We start from the raw sequence: 7,800 nt of genomic DNA, 5'->3' as shown, positions 1-7,800 counted from the left end.
TGCTGAAGGGAGAGGGAAACAGAGGGAAGCTGTGACAGTCAGATTTGTTTAGAACTGATTGATTTGGCTTTGGTGGTGGTCTAGTTGGATGGAGACGTGGATGTGGGGTAATTGGTTAGGATAGAATTGCATTTGTCCAGTCAAAAAATGGTGGTGATGTGGAATAGTCTCAAATGCTTAGATTCCCACCTCACCTTTCTATGCAAAAGCAGTAACCTCTAAATATATGCTGATTTGTTCTCTGTTCCCCCACTCCACCCTCTCCAGATTCACTTTATATCTTTCTCTGTTCATTCTGTGTACTGGAGATGGGACCTCACTCACTTGCTGGTTGTCTTCTGGATGCGTTTTAGCCCTTGGGAGGCACCAGCAGGACACTGGAACATGGGAGGAGAGAGAGGTAAAGGTAATATTTCTCCCTAACACCTTCCCTGCTTCTGCACTGCTTCTCTGGCAGTGCTTTCCTTCACCCGTTACAGCTCCTGCTGAGTGCCTCTCCTCCATGGGCCCAGCTCTCAGTGAGCTCTGGAAGCACCTGTACCTCCCTTCACTCCTTCAGGCCTAGAGATGGTAATGGCTTCCTGCTGCTGTTAGTCTCTAGGTGACTCACCATCCATAGCCATTTCCCTTAATTCTGCCTCACATCTTTACGAAGTTTCTTCATCCAAGTGTTTTTAATTGAACCACCTGAGGTGAAGGTTCCCTGCTGGAACCATGATCATCTAAAATACAATTGAAATAATTATTATAGAAAGACAGAAACCTAAAAGTACTGAGGGTTGGAACAGACCAGAACTATAGAATGCCACGTGTCCATATAAAAAGTGAAAGTCTTGAAGTGAATTCCTACTCTTTGAAGATAGAATTAGGTAGAAACATAGCCTTATAAAGCGCATACCAGGGACAAAAGAATACCCAGATGTTTGGAATCATCTAGAGGCAGCATATCTGGATTAATCCCTGTATTCCCACCTCCTTCTGAACATATTTTGGCCATGTAAATCATTTTGATCAATTATTTCCTCTGGTTGACGTATCCCCAGGCTGCTTGCTGAGTAAGAATAGTCTTTTTCTTCAGTTTATGCAGGGTGATGGCTGGTGAATTAAAAACCAGCCTCTGATATAGGCAATGGTATAACATTAGAAACATAATGACCCTAGGTCAGCCTTATAGACAAAGAGTAATAAATGGGCCATTTGTAGGAGTAGAATGAAAAAACCATGTGAGTGATCTCAGAGGTCAGTTTCTATGTGCGTGCCATTCACATTGCGCAGCCCCCTCGTAAATGAGTACATTTCTTTTCTAACTCAATGTATGTATATTCTTTTGGCACACACATTCCCAAATACTATACTAATTCCTTCCAAGACCTCACTAATTATACAGAGCAAGACATAAACTGTTGATGAGAAAATGAACTGCTTTAATAATATATGCTCTATCTTTGGCAGTTCCTTTTCCTTGTCAATAGCTATACTACATCTCAACTGTAAACTGAGAACACTGGAGTGAAGTACTGACGAGAGGTCAATACATGCTGTTCTCAGCATGCACTATAAAGCAGTGTTCTTGCATTCCATTATAAAGTGGTAATGAAGGAAGAATATAATATTTGCAGAAGCTCTTGTCTCCATTTCCCTTCCAGGTTGCCTCTACCTTTTCAGGAGACTTGATTTCATGCAAAGAAAGCTTTCTAGGGTCTTCAAATTCAGTACTGAGTACTCAAGGACAATACAGTAGTGACAATATCCTTGGCAGTTATGAGCCTCAGAAAAAGATTCTGCTCAAATAGCTTACAAATCAAAAAGCCATTGTTAAAGGCAGTTATTCTTCCATATGACAAAAAAAAATTAAGTATGGTTACCTTTCAGTTTAATGAAAGGAAATAAAAAGGCATCTATTAAGATGAGTCTTCAATTGTGGTATATAGTTGAAAAAAATACTACCCAATATACAGTGCATTTGCTAAGGCCTCTCCCTACTCACAAGTTCTCTAGCTAGAAAAGAATTCTCTCTCTTTGGGAGATTTGCTTATTTGGACTTGCACCATGGGAGCTTGGTTATACTAAATGGAGGCTGTGCTTTTTTGTTTTTTTCTGCTTTTTAAATTTAATTTTATTTATTCACCAATGATGCATCTGATAAGGGGTTAATTTCCAAAATATATAAAGAACTCATACAGCTCAATACCAGGAAGACAAACAATCCAATTAAAAAATGGGCAAAGGACCTGAATAGACACTTCTCCAAAGAGAGGTGAAAATTAAAACCACAATGAGGCTCTTTTCCTGTGGGAGCCGCTGGGTAGAGAGGAGTGTGGCCTTCTCTCTCCCCGCCATGGCATGTGCTCGCCCACTGATATCCATGTACTCCGAAAAGGGGGAAACATCTGGCAAAAATGTCACTTTGCTTGCTGTGTTCAAGGCTCCCATTCAACCAGATATTGTGAACTTTGTTTACACTAATTTGCACAAAAACAATAGACAGCCCTATGCTGTCAGTGAACTGGCAGGTCCTGAGACCAGTGCCGAGTCTTGGGGCACTGGCAGAGCTGTGGCTCGAATTCCCAGAGTCCGAGGTGGTGGAACTCACCGGTCTGGCCGGGGTGCTTTGGGAAATATGTGTCGTGGGGGCCGCATGTTTGCACCGACCAAAACCTGGCGCCGTTGGCATCGCAGGGTGAACACGACACGGAAATGATATGCCATCTGCTCTGCCCTGGCTGCTTCGGCCTTACCAGCACTGGTCATGTCTAAAGGCCATCATATTGAGGAAGTTCCTGAACTTTCTTTGGTGGTTGAAAATAAAGTTGAAGGCTACAAGAAAACCAAGGAGGCTATTGTGCTTCTTAAGAAACTTAAGGCCTGGAATGACATTAAAAAGGTCTATGCCTCACAGCGAATGAGAGCTGGCGTGGGCAAAATGAGAAACCGTCGTATCCAGCGCAGGGGACCTTGCATCATCTATAATGAGGACACTGGTATCATCAAAGGCTTCAGAAACACCCCTGGAGTTACTCTGCTTAATGTAAGCAAACTGAACATTTTGAAACTTGCTCCTGGTGAGCATGTGGGCCTTTTCTGCATTTGGACTGAAAGTGCTTTTGGCAAGTTAGATGAGCTGTATGGCACTTGGCGTAAAGCTGCCTCCCTCAAGAGTAACTACAACCTCCCCATGCACAAGATGCTCAATACAGACCTTAGCAGAACCTTGAAAAGCCCAAAGATCCAAAGAGCCCTCCAAGCACCACGCAAGAAGATTCATCGCAGAGTCCTGAAGAAGAATCCACTGAAAAACCTGAGAATCATGTTGAAGCTAAACCAGTATGCAAAGACCATGCGCCGGAACACCATTCTCCAGGCCGAGGGCCACAAGCTCCGGGTGGATAAAGCAGCAGCAGCGCCAGAAGCCAAATCCGATGAGGGGGGCTCCAGGCAAGAAGCCTGTGGTAGGGAAGGAAGGAAAGAAGGCTGTTGGTGTTAAGAAGCAGAAGAAGCCTCTGGTGGGAAAAAAGGCTGCAGCTACCAAGAAACCAGCAGCTGAGAAGAAACCTGCAGAAAATAGACCCACCACAGAAGAAAAGAAGCCTGTGGCATAGACTTAAATTTGTTTATTCCATAATGGTCAAATCACTTTGGACAGCTAATTTTGAATAAAAAAAGTGATCAAAGGCAGTGAGGGAAAAAACACACAAACAAACCCACAATGAGATATCATACCTGTCAGAATGGCTCCCATCAATAAATCAACAAACGACAAGTGCTAGCGAGGGTGTGGAGAAAACTGTTGAAAATGCTGACTGGTGCAGCCACTGTGGAAAATAGTATGGAGTTTCCTCAAAAAATTAAAAATGGAGCTGCCTTTTGACCCACCTTCAAAGGGCAGCAAGGCGCCCTGGGCTGGGGTTCCATGGGCCGAGTTTCTACGACCTTGGGTGAACCCTTCTGATCACTCTGGGCCTCAGTGCCTGTTGGTGATCTGAGAGGCAGGGAGAGGCCCCAGTTTGCATGTGGTGATGTGTGTGTGTGTGTGTGTGACAGACCAGGAGAGGCCGCACAGCACACAGAGAGGGTTGGGCGACCTCCAGACTCAGGCAGCCTGCCTGACTTCACACACCTGCCCCATGCCCACTGCCCGTGGCATCCTGAGCAAGTTCCCTCATCCCTCAGTGATTGAGGTCCCACATCAGCCCCTTTCACCTAGTGAAGTACTTGGGACCTAATTGCCTGTGGGTTCGGCACAGCAGCCGGGGTCCTTCTGACCTGTACACGCTGCCCTCAGCAGTCTGGCTGGGACCTGCCTATTACTGGGTAGAGCTGTAGAGGACCAGGCCCTGTCCTCTTCATTTCTCTCTCTCCCCTGGCCTCACCCAGAATTCCTTGAACAGAGTTAACACATTGGAAGCGCTCAGTCAGAGGGTCTCAGCTCACTCCATGTCCATTTGGTGAAATCAGCCTGGTTTCTAGTGGTCGTAACTTTGAATAACCGTTTTCTCTCACAGGCAGACCTTGGTTTATAGAAGGAAAAACATCTCTCTGCTTCTCTCTTGGTGCACAGGGCTGGTTGACACTGGGGAAACTTTTCAGTGCCCAGAAAACTTAGCTCCTGATGAGGTCGTGGAACTGGAAAATCAGGCTGTGTTGACCAATCTGAAGCAGAAGTACCTGACTACACTTTCAAACCCCAGGTGGTTACTGGAACCCATACCCAGGAAAGGGGGAAAGGATATCTTCCAAGTAGACATCCCAGAGCACGTGATCCCCTTGGGGCAGGAGGACTCCTCACAGGAAGGTTACCGACAAACCAGCTGAATCATGACCATCAACTGGCCATCATGCCCCAGACGTAGAAATCAGGTTCAATCTGAATTGGCACCACTGTGCAGAGCACTACCCACCATCTGCTGTTCGTGTAAACAGATTTCTGGGCTCAGATGTAGGGGGCTTTCATCCTGAGATGCCATTCTGGGCTGATTGACAGTCTCAAGGACTTTGACCTTTAGGGAAAAGGGAAAGCTGCCACTAAATGTCTTGGTGTTATCACTCATTTTGGGCCTGCTCCTTGCTGGATTGTACAAAGAAATATGATTTAAGAGAACTGGTTAGTGTTCAGGGCTCCCTTACATGTTTTCCCCTCTCTTTGTTCTGGTCAAACTCAGTGCATTAGCATCTAGGGGACCTTGTGGTAGGGCTGTGAGTGGGCACTGAACGATTACCTGAGGGTGACCAGCCAGGGATGGCCTCATTTACCATGAAAGGGACATCAGACTTTGAAACAAAACACCTGTCTGTCCTGATAAGTGACTGTTGTAAAACTGTCCCTTGGCTCATGAAGCTGTGTGTTAGACAAGTCACAAAGCTACTTCGTGACCAAAGAAAGGATCTGAAAAACAGCTCTGATGGAAAAGCGATGAGTAGAGTCTTTTGTTTTTCTTTGGGGGCAGTCTTTATTTGGGTCTCTTCTAGCAGAGTTAATAATGGTTGTTACCTGTGAGGATGATGGGCTTCCTCCCAGGCGTTGACTGGAATGGCCCATCTTCTGAGCCAGACTTCCTTGGTTGTACACCGCTTAGCAGATGGGGTGGCCCGAGTCATAGGTAGGCCTCCCTGGAAGGCCCCTGGAACTTGGGCTAGAGATGCTCAGCTGCTGATCAGAAGCCTGGGGACATAGGGGGGCCTGTGAGGAAAGACCCTCCTGTTTCAAGATGCATGACTAGTGTCAGGTCATTCCCCCAAGGTCAGGGCCCTGCAGTTCTGTCTCCTGACCAGCAGGCAAGGCTCAGGGAACCAGATCTTCCTGGGCTTGCCTCAGGACCCCCTAGCCAGGTCCTTGACAGAGTGTGTGAAACTGAAAGAGGACAGTGGGACAAAAGCCTGCCTCAGGCCAGGATTTCTAGTCTCGGGCTTATCTGATGAGGTGTGTGGTGTGGAAACAAAAGAACACGGACTCACAATTCTCATTGCTTTGTTTATTTATTGCCATGTAGTTTCGCTATTTTTAAAGCCACAATGGATTCATGGTTACAAAGTGATTGTCTTCCGACGCTTGTGACCTTAGGGACCTGTACTGTCCATGAACTGCCCACAGAGTGAGCAGTTGCAATGTGAGCCTTCCTCCTCCTGGTCATCGTCAAAGAAGTCAGGTAGGATCATGACTGAAAGGACAGCCATCAGGATGGAATAACAGATGTTGTACAAATACATAACCAAATCATATAGTGGGTAATTTGGGGGGTTGGGGAGCAGACCCCCCGTGCCATCGGTTCCGGCAGTAGCCGTGGGCACAAGCATGTCATGCCCAGATGTACCCTCCCCACTTGGGCCACCTTCCTCACTTGGGCCACCTTCCTCACTTGGATACTGGATATCCATGGCACTGCTGGTGGGCCGCAGACCCGAGAACTTGAATGACACGGTGCCACTGGGTTCCCGAGGATTCCGGGGTTTCCTCTGGGCCTTTTCCTCGGCTTCTTTGGTGCCTCCTTTCTGGTACATTCTTGGGGAGTATCTTGGGGCCAGCCTCTTGGTTCTCTTTGGAGGTGTTGCACCGCTCTCAGGCCAACTGGGAGTCATCTGGTTTTCTTGTGTCTTAATGTTCTGGACCAGCCAAGGCTGGTCCCTCTGGAAGTTCCCGTTTTTGTAGATCTGAAACAAAATTAATTATTTTAGTCCTTTGGGGAGAAAATACATCTATTTGACATTAAGTGACCTCTCAGAGTCTTTAGTGATCCCTGCAGGTTATCTCTAAGGGGGTTATAGTTTTATATGAAAATCTATACTTTCTCATCTTTCCATAAGTACTGTCTCATATGAAAAAGAGTTATGCCCTGAAATGAAACCCTTTCAGCATATCAATGTTCTTGGTCTACTGGGAAGATGGTCGAGTAACAGAGAACATGGGAAATGGGGAAACGGGAGGACGTTCTACTTTACCATCACGTTATTTCCTGGATAGGAAACTGAAGAGTCGCCTGGGCGCACTTTGCTGAATCCATGTAGGTTCAGTAGGCGGATGAAGCTCTTCAGGCTGTCTGATTCAAAGATTTTCTCGTTGCCCCTTCGGCAAAGAACCTCCCTCTGGAAAAGGTCCTCCTCGATAATCACGGTGTCTCCTTCATCATTCCAGCGCACCGATGTGAAGCAATCATCCTCCACTATTCTCCAAAGCTTTCTTGGGAAGGACAGTCCCAGAAGGTTTCCTTCCACGTTGGTGGCGCCTTGGTTTGGTGGTTGCGGGTTGTCTTGGGGGCTTGGATCTTGGCTCCCGGCTCGGTCCTCCTGGGAGACTAAGGTCTCCACAACCTCCCCGGGACCCACCTGCCCATCCTCTGATGGGGCCGGGCTGGCTTTGCCCATCTCATTAGTACTCTGACTAGCCATGGAGCTGCTCTACATCAAAAAGCATTTGCTACCAGGGATCCTATCACTGATCACTGGGGTCAGAAATGCCTTTGGTCACAGCAGGGATGCCCCATATATACTGTCCTGAAAATTCTAGAGTGTTGGTCGTGGGGCAACCAGCTGCTTGTCACAGTGGTCATGTGATGTCACAAAGCTGGTTCTCAACTGCTCTGGGGTGTGGGGCCTGGCCAAGTGTGGGGGAGTAGATGTGTGTAGGGCCCCCAGTTTCTCTCTTTTCAGAAAGTACAGAAAAATAAAGCTCATGTTACAAGAAAGGGTGCTTATCTGCTGCCAGGCACATTGTTTCGTGTTGCTAGGCACTGGATGGGTTGAGAAGTCACGGTCCTATGTCCACTCCCACCCCTACAGCTGGGGGAGGCCTGTTGATGGCCAATTTGC

At 47.0% G+C, this 7,800-nt stretch overlaps 2 pseudogenes across 2 annotated transcripts; one reads left to right on the top strand and one right to left on the bottom strand.

Annotated features, from left to right (window-relative positions):
• The first annotated feature begins 2,323 nt into the window (after nucleotides 1-2,323).
• LOC308551218 (large ribosomal subunit protein uL4 pseudogene) lies at nucleotides 2,324-3,599 on the top strand (annotated as a pseudogene). Its single transcript has one exon. The product of its transcript is annotated as a large ribosomal subunit protein uL4 pseudogene (transcript).
• A 2,455-nt stretch (nucleotides 3,600-6,054) lies between these two features.
• Nucleotides 6,055-7,380, bottom strand: LOC308551687 (heat shock transcription factor, X-linked member 3 pseudogene; annotated as a pseudogene). Its single transcript has 2 exons — nucleotides 6,934-7,380; nucleotides 6,055-6,645 (listed from the first exon to the last, which is right to left on the bottom strand). The product of its transcript is annotated as a heat shock transcription factor, X-linked member 3 pseudogene (transcript).
• Between the last annotated feature and the right edge of the window lie 420 nt (nucleotides 7,381-7,800).

The sequence above is a fragment of the Miniopterus schreibersii genome (assembly GCF_964146895.1).
Source record: "Miniopterus schreibersii genome assembly, chromosome: X".
In the NCBI taxonomy this organism is placed as follows: Eukaryota; Metazoa; Chordata; class Mammalia; order Chiroptera; family Miniopteridae; genus Miniopterus; species Miniopterus schreibersii.
The sequence above is the reverse complement of the archived record's forward strand: the minus strand, read 5'-3'. Positions and strand labels throughout refer to the sequence as shown.